This window comes from Haliotis cracherodii, unplaced genomic scaffold, assembly GCF_022045235.1.
Source record: "Haliotis cracherodii isolate W230 unplaced genomic scaffold, xgHalCrac1.p SCAF_10, whole genome shotgun sequence".
NCBI lineage: Eukaryota > Metazoa > Mollusca > Gastropoda > Lepetellida > Haliotidae > Haliotis > Haliotis cracherodii.
The window spans coordinates 58,177,463-58,193,679 of record NW_027266265.1 but is presented as its reverse complement, the minus strand read 5'-3'; positions in this window follow the sequence as shown (position 1 = coordinate 58,193,679).

The window sequence follows — 16,217 nt, the reverse complement described above, 5'->3', positions numbered from 1 at the left end:
ACTTCTACAAACCCTGTGGCTTGTTTAGCAGTGTCAGGGGTATCATGAGGGCCAGCCAGGAAATCGGTAGTCGCAAATTCATCCACAAAACGACTGATCTAGGCCGAGGCTTAGGTTATGGGTATGGCAGGCATTGAACACAAATTGTTCAATCATTGTATAATGTTTACAACTCTTCCAACCACATTTTACCTGATCATTCAATCTTATCGGAGAAAGTATTCTCACCATGTTTGTTTACATTCCATATACTGCGACTTCGAGGTAGCAGACAATTATTGAAGCAAATTTAATGATTTGATCCTTGACAACCATTGGCGTTGGCAACACGTGTAAACGATTATACTATTGGAAAATGAAAAAAATATATTCAGTAGAGTTTTTGATGTGTGTGGTTTGTTCATTGAAAAAGGTGATTGAATCTATCAATGAATGGGTAAAGTACATGTAGTTCCGGCAACCAATCAAATGACAGCGTTTCTGAAACAGCCATTCTGCTTGGGAGGTTACAGGAGATGTACTAACCCGCATCTCTCTTCCCGTATAGGTAATAATAGGTCTTCAGCAACCTATGCTTGCCGTAAAAGCGACTATGCTTGTGGTAAGAAGCGACTAACGGGATCGGGTGGTCAGACGCGCTGATTAATGTCATCGTTTTCCAGTTGCGTAGATGGATGCTCATGATGTCAATGACTGGATTGTCTGGTCCAGACTCGAGTATTTACAGACCGCCGTCATATAGCTGGAATATTGGTCAGTGCAGCCTTAAACAACAAACAAATAACAAACAGTATCAATGTGCTCAGAGTTTATCCGTATCTATGAACTTTACTCGAAACATATTAGTATCTTAAATATGTAATCTTTTCCCTACGTTTGTGAGGGGCATCACCTGCACCTCATTCGTGACTACCAAACCAACCATGCATATCTTCGTGATTTCAACAGGCATCGGCATCGGGCAGTTTGTTGTCTGCACAATTACGATCATCTACTACCAGACTATAGCCTTGTGATGGTGCTGGGCGCTACACCGAAACCCCTGGCTACAACAGATCGGGGTTCCCAATTTTGCAAGCAGCCTACGACGTTCTTTCTTCGCACTTCTGTTAATCGTGGCATGTTCATAGTGCTGTGCACGTGCAGTACGAGAGGCTCTATGCCCCTTTTGTTAATGCACTGGGTGCGTTTTTCCGAATCGAGGGTGGTTCCCGACTAATGGTTTGCATGTCCTTGTTGTGATCACTTTGATCCAGGGAATTTGTCACTGACACTGTAACACATTATACCCCTTTATTTTGCACCATTTGGTTCGCTAATGTTGCTTTTATGGCCAAACACATCTGTATTGCGTTTCTTATTTTGAAGAGTATATATACACACCACATTTAATAATAATTATGAAACTAACATTCATGATTTCCCCCGTACAAGCATCCTATATAAATACAACCACATTCATTCCCACATCCAGTCCTTCACTCACAGAAGGTTACTCAAACCACTCAATGACTCCAGCTCATTCTAACACATCCAAACCCTCACTGTGAACTGCTCAATCACATCCGAACCCACACCCACACCATCACACAGTTCTCTCACCCACACCACATTCCTCCAACAAAAGCACACCTGCACCCATTCCTGCATCCATACCAACTCCCTTATCTGCATTATCAACCACGCCCTCACTCGCAACCACATCCTTTCCCGCTTCCACAAAAAGAAGCATCAACCACGTACAAAGACACTGTCTCATATACACACTCCTAACTAAACAACACACATACACACACAATTAAACCCGACAATATGACTTGAATTCAATTTCTCCCAGAAACGTACAACTTCCATTCTGTGTTTGGTAATAATCGATAACCAACCCATCTCACCTCTAACGGCAAAATTAGGAATAGTTTTCCAACACTTATAATCACACTGAGGACTCTTCCATCCGATTTAGCAATTTGTTTAGCTGTGAAATTTAAATCTGGGTGTTCCTGGAGCCAAAGTCCCAAATATTTATATGCATTACAAATTTCAATATTCTCTCCCCAGCAAAGAAAACTGACTCTAGAACGCGTAACAGACTTCTGTCTATAATGGACAATTTTGTAAACCACTTTGTAAACCGTGTGTTTAAAATATCAGAATAAACTTTACAGGGTGCCGATATTAAGGATATCCCCAGGTATCCCACTGGGTCCGGGAGATCGTCATGATTGGTGAAATAATACAATGGCATCCAGCTTGTTTGTAATCACGCTTCCGTCACGTATTACTTCCCAAGGGATAGAATTTCGCCTATCACTAGCAATACCTAACTTGCCAATAACTTTCCAAAATTCGCGGCTGTCATGATGTTTATATTTATCAAACAAGCGCCGTTGTTCTGGCAAATGATACGAGCGTTTATAGTTCCGATGCAGTTTAACAAAAACGTTCCGTTCAGACACATATTTCTGTTTTAACATTTTCTTTCTTAAAGATGATTTACTTTTCAACCAATCCTGTTCGGAAAAACAAACAGTTTCCCATTTGGATTTGAGGGCCTCACACCAATAGGGTTTTTACATGGATTTACCTTTTGTTTTACTGACATTGCTATGAGAAACAGCACCAACATTCCTATCCAGTTCAGAATATATACATGAGAAAAACTCAGTAAAAGTAGCATTAACATCCCGCTGAAAAGACAACCGTGTATCTATCTTATGTATTGTCTCTGTTATGATGGCTAAACACACTTGTTTTAAAATAAAATTGTTATAAGGCATCACCTTTGTTGATCCGTGAAGATCCGGGGTAGAATAGGTCTTCAGCAACCCGTGCTTGCCGGAAGAGGTGGCTATGCTTTTCGTAAAAGGCGACTAACGGGATCGGGTGATCAGGCTCGCTGACTTGGTTGATGCATGGCATCGATCCCAATGAAATCAATCACTTGATTGTCTGGACCAGTCTCGATTATTTACAGACCGCCGTCATATAGCTCGAATATTGCTGAGTGCAATTGCTCATTGCTCATATCAAACCAGTTGTTTTACATGTGTTTTTTATTGAACCAAGTCATACTTTATAGAAGCTTGGTATTTAATCGTTCTGAACAATAAGTTGCACTAGCAGTGTGAACGGATAAAGATTGAGTGCACGTTACATGCTCGACCTGAATTCCCCGCTCGAACCGTTCTCGCTGGCTGCCTGAATAGCATACGATACATTGCAGTGCGCAATGGAGCTGTTCAGGTAAGGGAGACAATCACTCACTCTCAGTGATACAGCTTGAATAAGATACGATGTACAGCATTGCAAGCTTAGTGCGTGATAAAGCTCTATACCACACCTACAACTCAATGAGATAATCGCTCATTGCTCAATAGTTTATTCTTACAAAATATTAACCGGTTAACTTTAGCAAAAGGAGATATATTTCACCTACGCATTTATACCTGTTTTAAAAACAAATTGAACAAATTGCATGGATTATCTACATTACGTAACATGACTTAATCACAGAATGTGAAAGGTGATTGGTCAAAACATGTCTGGATTAAGTCCCTCTCATTTCATTTTCAAACCTCTAATTTTTTAGAGAAACCAAAACGGCGCTCCTTTTCTGTCAAACACAAACTAACCCTTATACTTCCCCGCCTTCAGACAAAGACGTTATTAATATATCACTGTTCTGTCATAGGTGTACCATATGAAGCTTAAAATTGGTTAATTGACATCGATAAATATGCCGTCAACCGGACTTACAGGTATAACCACCTGAAAAAGTAGCAATTGAGGTTCACCTGAAAGAACCCATAACACATGAATTGGAACAGATACACCAATAATGTACCCCATAGTTATTTCTGATATTCTTTCCAAAATACATTCCTCTTCTTTGGCTGATAGAGTGGGCTCCGTCTCGCTGTCTGATATGGCTGGGATAATCATTAACTCATTGATTGCGTACAGAATTGATAATCAAAAAGACACAAGTAGAAATAAAACGATATCATGTGGGCACAATTGAGTTAAATTGACATTTATGTGGGCAATTTCTTTCGATAAAGGAATTATTACTTCGTGGAATTTAATCTGATCTGTCATTATCAAATATCACCTGAAACCATATAACCAGAGTATTCCATTACCAGTAGTGATCGAGTACAATGTTTTGTGAGTTGATGGTATCGTGTTTTTGCATGAGCTTCTCGCTGAATATCAGACATTAAGCGTTCACTAACATCAATAATTCCGTACACACTAACATACCTGTGCCATTATGTAGCATCAATTACTGTGATAAAACAACTTAGCCATTCTGTGAAGGACTCCGGGGAGATTCAACCCTCAGCACTCTGTCCGGTCTCAGTCAATGGTAAATACAAACCTCAGCATGCTGCTTTCAGATATACCGAGGAAGGCAAAATGAATCAAATTATGTATTTTTTCAACAAATGAGGCAATTTGAAAAACTTCATTTTTTTTTATTGACAACAACACAAAAGGTATATACATGTACATTTATCAGTGTCATCACACCTTATCACAGTTATAATTTTTAACACAATTTACCATTTATTAGCGTTTCAGCATCATTAGGCAAATTAGTCTTTGCGCAGGAGTTTCATTACTGAAGCCCCTACGGTTTAGTAAAAGTATTTCCTATTTTTTCTTATCCATATGGATGAAGTATACATTTTCCTACACATCTCTAGGTAGGAAAACTGTTAAGAAACATATGTGTCATATCGAATACCAGGTCCATAATTGGTTTCTCCATGGTGATGACCTTTGCTCAGATTAACACAGACTAATTTCCTGATTCATTCATAAGTCGTGCTTCACTCGAATTCGCCAAACTCTGTGCCGGTGTCACGAAACATATTCGCCCCCAGAATAAAATCTCCCCCCTGCGAATTTATACCTGTACAGTTCCGCCCCTCTCGAAATAAACTCTCCCCCACCCTACGAAATAAAATCTCCCCCCAGAATATTTCCTCCCCCGGTCGTATTTTTAAATTCTTGTGTTTGGCTTGTGTTGATTCCGACTTGGCCCGGACTGTCAAAATCCACTTTAAACACACAGATGTATCATCAAATGTGTTTACATCTGTAGACAAAACAAACACTTCTGATAGAGACGATGTTGAGAATGTGGAGTGAAAAGGGCTTCACTTTGAGCACTGTGTTTTCATTAAACTACCGCAATATGAGACAATAAAGTGGTATATAGGTAGATATAATACTAGTCGTTAGATATAAAGAATGTTTAGTAACTTTAGAAGTTCTAGGACAGTTATTATACCCCCGACAAAATGTCGGGGGTATATAGTTATACAAATATTCCGTCCGCCTCTCCGTCCGTCCGTCCGTCCGTCCGTCCGTCCGAAAACTATGTCCGCGCAATTTCTCTTAAACTATTCAGGGGATTCATCTCAAACTTAGTACATATAATCTGTGTCATTTGAAGGGGTGCAGTCAAAAGAAAAAAAATGTTTTTATTAATTTTCCTTTTTTTTATGAATTTTTCAAACCCTAACCAGGGTTTCCCCTGATGCAGAATTCTTGCGTATATGACTCTCAATAAAGGAAAAATACGTCCAGAAATAAATGACTGCGTCATGACTGACGCAATTTCAAAATATCTATGTTGTTACATAGGTTACAACTACTCACCTGAACTTATTTATAAACATTTTCCGAAGACAATATTTGCAAACGTCTTAAAATTTTCTCACTAAAAGTTAACCATGACATATGTTTATCTAGATGTGTAGACTCGTAAAAAATGAAACAAAAGAAAATATTATCATTGTTGCGGTGAATAATGTGATTTGGCGCGGTTACAGTATATATGTGGCTAAGCGAAACCTATGGAACGGGGTAAACGGAAGTTGTAAGTATCGGAGGGACACATGTTTTTGCCGAAATTTAGGTAAACATTATTGAATGAAATTTTAAATAAAATTAATAAAATAGATGACAAACATAAGGTTAGATATACAGAGAACACATTTTTATTACCAGATAGTGTAACAACAGGATTAACTTGGGTAATTCAATTCGGATTTGTTATGCTATTTCCGATGACAGATCATGACAGCCTGAAATGAGACTGAAGAAAAGTCTGTGCGTATTATACACAAGAGATAATTTTTTCAGGATTTAATTGCCCATAATTAGGGGTGCGTATTATACACGAGTGTGTATTATACACGAATAAATATGGTATATACGAAATGTTAAGCTTTGGGCGTGTTTGTTGTTGCTAACAAAACTGTATTCAACCAGAAAATATTACCAGTGTTCACAATTCTTCAGTTCAACTTCACTGTTGATAGATAATACAAGATAACTAGATACAAGATGTAAATGAGTTAGTGGTATTAAATTATAATCTGACATGAAATGTATTTTAATATCCATCCATGATTAAAAATTATGGCTGTACATTTCCATAACATAGATTGACCACAACGACTTTACGGTTTTAGGTTGTCAATCAATGTTCTTTGATATTAACTAGTTCGCATTAATACACTCCTAAAAAGATAAGTTGTGATAGCCGGTAGAGTATTTGGTTGCAGTTTGATGAATGTTTGTGTATGTGGTGGTCATATTTGATCGATAAAATGATATCCATTTTCTACACCTTTATCCGTTTGTTAGCCTTACCCTTTCGTTTTACTATACTTCTCACCGTTATCATTGTGTTCTTAAATCAGAAATGCGGAATTGCTTTGAGATCAATCAAGTCCCCGAAACTAGCATTCGTTGAACGAAAATAATGAGCAGCGGAGTGCATAATCGGCATGCGGTAGAATTCAGCACTTTCGCTGGGAATAACGAGAGGCGCATCAAACTCCAGTCTGTAACCTAACACACGAGAGCTGACCAATGAAAGCTCGGGAAACACAAATACCGGTAGACGCGGTGATCGAATGACAATGTCATTGAAGAAAAGGGTGGAGCTTTACATCATAATGTAAATTCAGATGTCAAAGAACGACGCGTTTTCGATGCAAATGCAATGCTAAGAAAGCGTCCAAAAGGCAACGTATTTCCATCCAATCCAATATACGGGTAAAAAAATCCAACGACTTCGTGTTTGCAGTGACAACTAGTTCCCAGTGAGCATATTTTCTTAATCAGGATTAGCCATTCTTTTGCGTGATGGAGGTTCATGTAGCTTAATAGTTTAATCTATTTTCTGTGAGCATTTGTGAAGGAAAACATCCTAGTACATACACAATGTCATCTGAAATGACATGCATCATTCTGTGTACCGTATTGATGATGGAACCATTGTTCAGCGAGCCTGCTGTCCATTTCCATACCATACACTATGAGAAGATCGCTTCACCATTTAGGGACGAGGTACGTAAACAGGTAACGGCACTGGCACAACAGAAAATGGTTTCACTCATAGCGTGCACCATACTGTCCATACAGGAACGGGAGTGTATAACATATGAATACAAACGTTCAAAATCAAGCTGCATCACTTACCGCATCTTCAAGGCAAGCCACGGCAAAACTATTCCGGTTACTCCAAGTTCAAGTGCTGAAATCTATTTTCCTATAGGTAAGTATAGTTGAAGGCATATCTTATAACATCCCAAACCAGAACGTATTCATTGATGTCCCTGATGACGTCATTACTGCTTTACAATGTGAGCTTTCCCCAGCGAAGATACGTCTTCAGCCACCCGTGCTTGTCGTAGTAGGCGATTGACGTGATCGGTTGGTCATTTTGCCGACTTGGTTGATGCATGTAATTGTACTAAAAGCTTTACTTATAAACATGTTATGTCTTAGCTGCAGACATTATTAAGTTCTGTCTTTGGTCCACAATTACCAGAATCATCTGCTTCAGCAACATCCACACTTCGATTCCGAGTACATACTGTGCCAAACAAGTAGGGGATAATGAGAATCATCAAGATATAGGTTCTAATTATTGGTGTGATGAGATGATGGCGCACTAAGTCTTTAAAGAGGTCGGGGGTCATATTCGAAATTTGCATTTTGCAGCACGAATATTGCTTAAAACTGACTCTGTTGGCCAGAATTCTTCGAGGCATGCTTCTGATGAGTCGACCAATGACAGTTTGACTCATGTTGTTCCATTCATCAAGGAGAGCAACATCGAGTTCAATTAGAGTGGTAGGTTGATTGTGACGTCCGTTTAAGGAAAGGTCAGGACTGATGGCTGGCCATGACAGGACATGGATGTTTTGCTGTTCGAGAAATTGGGTCACAATCCTGGCATAATGAGCATGTGCTTTATCATTTTGAGGTGAAACGTTGCCGAACACGTTGTGCAAATGACACCACGAGTGGTCTAATGATGTACCGATATTATTGACCTGTGACTCTGCCACGGGCAATGTGGAGCGCAGTTTCGACGACGTTAACGTCCATAAAACGAGAATGAACCACGATTTGTCGGAAAAGATGACAATAGCCCAACGTTGATTATCCCAGTGCTGACGCTCCCTACGTCGCTGACGCCTCTGATTCAAAAGATGTGCAGTAAGAAAGGGATGACACGTGGACCTCATGCACACAAATGCTATCTGTGCAGACGATTTCGCACCGTCTGGGCATGTACTCTTTCGGTGGTCAGATTCGCTGATTTGGCTGATGCATGTCAACATGTCCCAAATCGCAGATCGATGCTTATGATGTCAATCACTCGATTATTTGCAGACAGCCGTCATACAGGTGGAATATTGCTGTGTACGCTGTTAAACAACAAACAAACAAAGTATACACTAGCTGTCTGTTACAACCGGTTCCTATTTTGAGTGGCAGTTTGCAACCGATTTCTTAATGCTACGTTCTGACAAATCTGTCCTGCTCTGGAGTTGTTACCCTTGGGCGTCCAGAGCGGTATCGATCATCAACGTTGCGTGTTTCTTCGTATCCATCGGGCCCACAATATGTTGATGACAGATTGAGAAACATGCAGTGTTTGGGCAACAATATTCTGGCGTGTGCCCACCTGTCGCATGCCTTTGGCACATTAACGTTCAACAGGTTGCTTACGTCGTATGACAAATGCTTTTGCTTCCTTAATGATTAAATGTATTTGTTAAAGTGTCTTTGAGCGTTTGCTTCCACGAAAATAGGCGTCTGTCCACAACCAAGTCTGAGTGACATTTGCAGATCTGGTGTACCATCTCTTGCACGTGCTCACCGAAGTCATGTGCTTCAGGACAGTCACAATGTTGTGTTTGGGAGCGTGATTTCCTCGGAAATGTTTTTGCCACATAAATCACTGACTTTCATTGCCAGACATTGGTGTATTTTCAGCATCATTTTTTGCATAGTTTACCATAAGCATGTTTTACAACATGCTCACATTATAAACATGGGTGGAAATTCTGAATTTACAAAATGCTTTCCTCGGTCCCTATCGTCTACTACAGTTACCTATTTCTTGACGTTTTGAAATTTGACGTTTGCATAATTAGGAAGAACATGTGAAGATATATAATGATAATGCCAATTTTGGCGAAACAGTGAAATAATAGAATAATACTTAATAATACCAAACATCTTGAGAAATACACACACATGATCAGAAGAAAATTCGTATTCTTACTGTAGTAAATTATTCTTTCAATTCTCATCTATATTGCATTAACTTATGATTATATTCAAAACAACGCCGAAACATACCCATACATAACAATTCAATAACATATTTCATAACTCATAACCGAATAAATAGAAAATAATGGAAAACAACCAGTTTCACCCAGGATGGCCCTCGAGAACCAACGCCAAAGGTGAAGGTCAGCTACCATCTGCAACGTCTAGGGTTGTGGTTAACAGTGGCATAGCCGTCTATCCAATTCATCTTACAGGTGCTTTATCTGGTTCAAATCCGTTGATCTGGAGGTTCAGGGTAGAACATCAACGTTATCGTTGTGTAGACAGGCTCTTGTGGTCCGTGCTGTATGCGGTCGAGCGTTGTCCTGCTGGAATACACCGTTGCCGTTGGCTGCAATTGGGAGGACGTGTGGTAGGAGAATTTAGTTGACGTATCGTTGAGCCGTAAGATGATGAGAGATAGTCGTCCACACCATAACGCTACCCGCACCAAACCTGTCCTCTTCCTGTACGCAGTTTCCGGCGTAACGTTCTCCACAACGTCTGTAGACCGAATCTCCTCCATCCCCTGGACGGAGGAGAAATCATGATTCGTCGCTGAACCAGACATCTCTCTATCGCAGTTGAGGCCATACCCTGTATTGACGACACCAATGCAGTTGTTGTTGACGATGTTGTCGACTCAATATGACGCTGTAAACAGGACGTCTTACACGTAGACCTGCTGTTCTTAAACGGTTTCGTGCGGTCTGGTCGGAGATTCTGTATGGTTTAGGTGGCTGCGGTCGTCATTTCACGTAGGTGGCACAGTCGGACGTAGTGATCTTGGGCGAGTGTGGTTACTCTTGTCCCGACCTTAGCCGATCACGTGTTGATCCATGCTGTTGAAACCGATCCCATAGCTTTGTGATGGTCCTGGGCGCCACATTGAAAAACCCTGGCTACAGTTGATCGGGATTCCTCTGCCTGCAAGAGGCCTATGTCGTTGTTTCTTTACACTTCTGTTAATCTTGGCATGTTGTTGAACTGTCACTGTTCGATTGACGCAGATGTCAGGCACTGCAATTATGCAGTGCGTGTAGCGCCATGGCCCTTTTGTTGATGCACTGGGTGCGTTTTTTTCCGAATCGTATGTGTTTCCCAACTATTGGTTTGCGTGTCCTTGTTGTGCTCATTTTGATCCGGGAAATTTGTCACTGTCACTATAGCACATTAAACCTCTTCATTTTGCACCTCTTGGTCCGCTAATTTTGCTTTTATGTTAAAAAATATCCGCATTGCGTTTCTGTTTTCGAAGAATATATATCTTGAACATTTTCCACATGTTCTTGATATTTGGTCCCTAAAATTACGGAATAACAGAGTAGGAATTATACTATCAAATAAAGAAGAATCAGTTTTTCATATTATACACGATTTTGGGGGGAACAGTTGGAAAAAAGGCATAGATCAATTCGCTTGATTGCCCATATATCACATTAATCTGGAAGAAAACATCCAACCTAATGTTTAAATCAGGCTTTGAACTGGTCAATAAGGCCTTTCGTTAAGGGATATTTCTTCTTTATTCACATTTGAGAGAAAATAACTTGGCATTCTTCAGGAACTTTTGCTTATATACGATCAGGGTTTTGAAGCGGTGCACTTTGCTAATTTGGGTTTTCAAATGTTTTTCGTACCTTTTTACACTTCCATACAAATAAGGGGTGTGTGGGTTTGGAAGGTTTCTTCAGAAGAACCTAATCACCCTTCATTAATCATTTATGAAACAGTGTTCCTGTGCCAATCGGGTTGTGAAAAAGTGCCGTTTGCCATTTAGTCATGTTTCATTTAATCGAAATAAATTGGATTCATTAGTGGTCATTTAACTTTCTTAGGTGTTATTGCAGTAGGTATACACTCAATGTAAATCTTGCTCAACAAAAAATGTTGTGTTAAAAAAGGGTGGAAATTTGTCAAATATGAAAAATGGTACCATGGTAACTGTCCCTTAGAATGTGTGTCACCTTATAAATACTTGGGAGTTATATTTACAACAAAAATAAATGGGAGCAAACGTGTCAAATATATCACAACATGCAAAACAGGTTTTGTTCTCTGTTTTAAAGTACCTGAGAGATATGAAACAATAATAATGAGTATGATGTGCTTTTTAAGGTTTTTGATACGAAAGTTTATTGTATGGAGCTTAAATAATTTGGCTAGATATCGACAAAGAAATTGAATTTGTCCATCTGTTTGCATGTGAGCAGTTTTTAGTGGTAAAATCATCCACGTCAAACCAAGTCTGAAATTAAGCTGCTTTTGTATACTGTACGTTTGCCTTTGGGTATATTTGCCAGAGTCAGGGTGCCGATTTATCTAAACTGTATATTTCTGAATTTGTAAAACATTTGGAATTGGCTTATGAACAGGACTGGCACTCAGCAATTATTAGCTCAAGGATGCACCAATATGTTCTTTTTAAATCAAACTTCACTGTGGAATATTATCTATCAGTTGTAAATTTAGATAAATTCCGCTGCAGCATAAAAATAACGCATATGTTAAGCTTCGCCAGCAGCATATTCCAGAAAAGTTTCATGTCCATCCCACATTATCTAAGTTTAATATTCTAGTGTCAAACCCAGATAATCTGTTATTAGAAATGTTACACTACGTACACTACGTTTAAAAAGAACACGATTATAACGAACTGGCGACCGGGCATTTCCTGTATATATGCTCATAAATAACTACGGTTATAACGAACTAATATTAGTATTCCCTTTGAATTCGTTACAACCGTAGTTTACTGCCACGTACAGCCATATTTGTACATCACGCAATGAATCGCCGTTTGGTCATACTGTCTTCTGTCGACCCTCGATTGTACCATTGGCCGCAGGTCTACACAAGCACTGAATAAAGAATAAGAACGCTTTCCTGAACGTTTGATTGGCTAAATCGCCAATAACCTTCCACTGACTTTCCCACTCGAACCAGAACTAAAAGAGACCAGTGATACCGTGTTAACTGGTTGGTATTTAGATCTATGCTGGAGATTCATAGTGACAAAAAAAATCTCTACCAGACAAGAGGGATGATATGAAGTTACCAACACTGAATAATTGAATTGCCCTTGCATGTCTTTGTAATGGGTGCCACAGCTCACTTTTAATGAACACCTGGTACAATGTACAGAAATGTTTTGCTCGCTCTTATCTATGAATGATGTTGCAGGAAGGAACTGTCCATCCGATTTCTGGTATAACTTGAAGCTGAATTTGTGCTTCAAGCTGATCCATACCCCCCTAACTTGGAAGAACGCCCAGGGTGACTGCTCAAAGTATGGTCAGGATGGACGACTAATTAGTCTGGATGACAATAAAAAATATCATGCTGTCCGGGAATATCTAAAGGAACCAAATCAGGGTATAGCTCTGTTTTTTTATCATTCAATTCTATTGTTACTTGGTTCTATACAAACTATAGAGAGTTCAAATGTATCTGCCCTTACATATACTTATTTTGGGGAGTCATGGATTTAAAGTACACATTCAAGTGTTTGCATTCTGAAAAGTGTGCCAAGCCACTATAGCTCACCTAGATATGTAGACAACAACATGTCTGCAATAAGAGCAACAGAGCAAACGCAGCTGTTGACAGATTGCAAATATGTTCTCATACATTTTGAGTACGAATTGAGAAATATCTAACAAGTAACTAATGTAAGATTCTATGATTTAAAGTTTGTGTCTGATGTTTCTTTGGATATTGATGTCGAGAATTACCTCCTATTCTCCCCCAAAATATATAACCTTCAAGTTGTGTTCAGCCCCAATCAATATAAGTCAACCTTAACTTACAGAAAATTTCAGGTAACAGTAACTAGAAATGTTTGTATAACATACATCATCATTATGACCTTTTATCCCATACTTGCTATTGCCTTTGGCGAAAGAAACATTAATACATTTTGGTATGAAAATGTCCTTACATTTTTGTAAATATCTTGGATCACATAATGTACCCTATTCTTGCAGACAGTGTCTCTTGAGATTAAACTGTGACCTTACCAAGACTATAATAGCCTGAAACGCTCTATCCCAAATTGCAGTGTTGCTCCAGGAGAGAGCGATCCACGACTGACATAACCTACTTACTCTCACATTTATTTTATTAGAAGCTTTGCAAAAACATCTGTGTACATAGCCAAAAATTCATTTTAAGAACAACACTACAACACTGAATAAGTGCAAAGGTCAATGTAAGGGCAACATGCGTACTATAGCATAGACATATAACATGCATGTTATGCCTCACTACTTTTAAAAGATATATCAAATGTCATTGCATATTAAATGAAATATTATGACTGAAGATGATGCCATTGGGGGAACAAAGGCGTGCTAAATTTCAGCTTCTATTGCCCACTTTGTTCTTGAAACGACATGTTATAGACGCCAACGACGGTCGAAATTGGCTTTATAGAAGGATGCGTACTGTGTTAAAATTCAAATGGCATGGCACTGTATTTCCTCTACGGAGATGATTGACAACAAATATTTGTGTACAATGGGCACATGCGCAGTGGGTAACCTACCTCCCTGAATTTCACTCAACTAATTAATCTTCTCAACTGTGTGCTATTGTCTAATTAAAGCAGGTTGTGATGGAATCCATATATGCTTTGGTACCATTGCAGTAGCATCAACAGACAGTTCTTCTTATATCTGTTTTTCTCATTTCAGATTCAAGCATTGGAAAGGCTGTGTTTGTAGGCGGCACATGCAGATCACGCTGGTGCAAATGGGCAAATGGTAGAGTCGTCAATGAACATTTATGGGGCCCCGGTCAACCTGATGATAGTGGAGAATGTATCTGTATGTGGAAACCATACGGATACAACTTTGACAACGTCTACTGTGATTGGCCGTGCATCTTTGTGTGTGAGGTGCCTATGAGGTGACTGCTACATCCGTTCTAACTCATCCTTACCTGTGTGTGATGTACAGTCTGCAGCTCAGCATCGAATGTGCTACACATTCATACAGGCATGAAAGCTGGAACTGTAGGCCAACCAAAGTCATCCAATATGTATATTCCAAAATCAAATTCTAAATATGAAATGTCATGGCAGAAAATAACCCTTTCTCAGCAGAAACAGATTCAATTGGGCATAAAATGTGAAATAGCAGTGAAAAGTATTTGAACGGATCACTGAAAATCAACGATGACAGAAGGTAAAAGGGTAAGCATGTTCTGCCACTGCCACAATTTAAAGACAAAAGAAAGTGAGTGTCTTTTGCCCGAGGCAGCTCAGAAGAACTTCTGCCATGCAACGGCATCATGTAAAAAACACAAACAAACAATAGATTGAGTTCTCTCATTGACCCAGTTCAAGAAGATATAGAACATCACCGCTAGGGAATAACACGAAATCCATTGACTGTGGGAGCTTGATGTTGTAAACATTAACATCCACTCTCGATGTGCCACGATAACTCCTTCCTACGTCAAACTTAATTACTATTAGAAAATATTAAGTGTAAGGGAATATTGAGGATGCGTTTGATAGGTGATTTTTAAAATATTTTTATTTCAGAAGTTTATATGTTTTCATGTTTACAAATCCCACAACTGTGGAGAAGCAATATGTACAGAAAAATTCCAAACTTCGTAGCCTGGAAGATATCACTGATATTAAGCAATAAAAGGTTTCGACTGAAACTTCTTTCTTTTGAATCAAACAGCGTATACAGCATACAGAGAGCCTTTCAGACAATACATCTCATAAGTTGAATTATGAATGACATGCAGTTGTGAACAATAGCTTATCTGAGACCACTTTCTAGTCACTAAAAGTTCAGCTTCAATTTTTGAGGAGACTTGGAACCAAAAGGATAGAACCAATCAAAGAAAAAGTTCGAGGTCACCGTTTCTAACTAACGCAGCAATGGTTCCTATACTCATTTTCGCCAAGACTCTTAAAAGATTCTAATCAAAGCATGCCGTTATATAGAGTTTAGTTTCCAATTGTGATTTATATGACGCATCATGATTTAATTGAGACAGTGAGTGAGTTAAAATTTAAAGTCACATTGGCAATATTTCAGCCATGTAGTGACTATCATGATTTAAGAATTGTTAATCTTTTAACTCCAGTTTTGTACAACAATGTCAATACGTCTTCCCTTTAACAACTCCATAAAAAATGTTTATCTCCCCAATCCTGCGATTTCCAGGCTTCACAAAAAAAAGATTCAAACAAAAGCATTCTCACATGAGATGCCCAATTAACACTACCGTTATCATCTTGTTTTATAACAAGCGTGTGGAAGTCTATTTGCATTCATGCGTAATAGTCTACATCAATATCTTATACATCGGCTGAAACATTAACATTTAGATAATAACGACCAACCTAACCAAGAACAGCATTAGATGATGCTTTCTTACTGATTAACAGATATCTCTTGAAAAAAGAACTTTTGACTTTTTCTATACATTCTCTAAATGTAAATCCCCAAATTTCACTTCCACAACATGCAATCGGAGCTATTTATACTATCAAATATAGAAACAATTACCTTAAATGTCGGGTACGGATAATGCTTAGT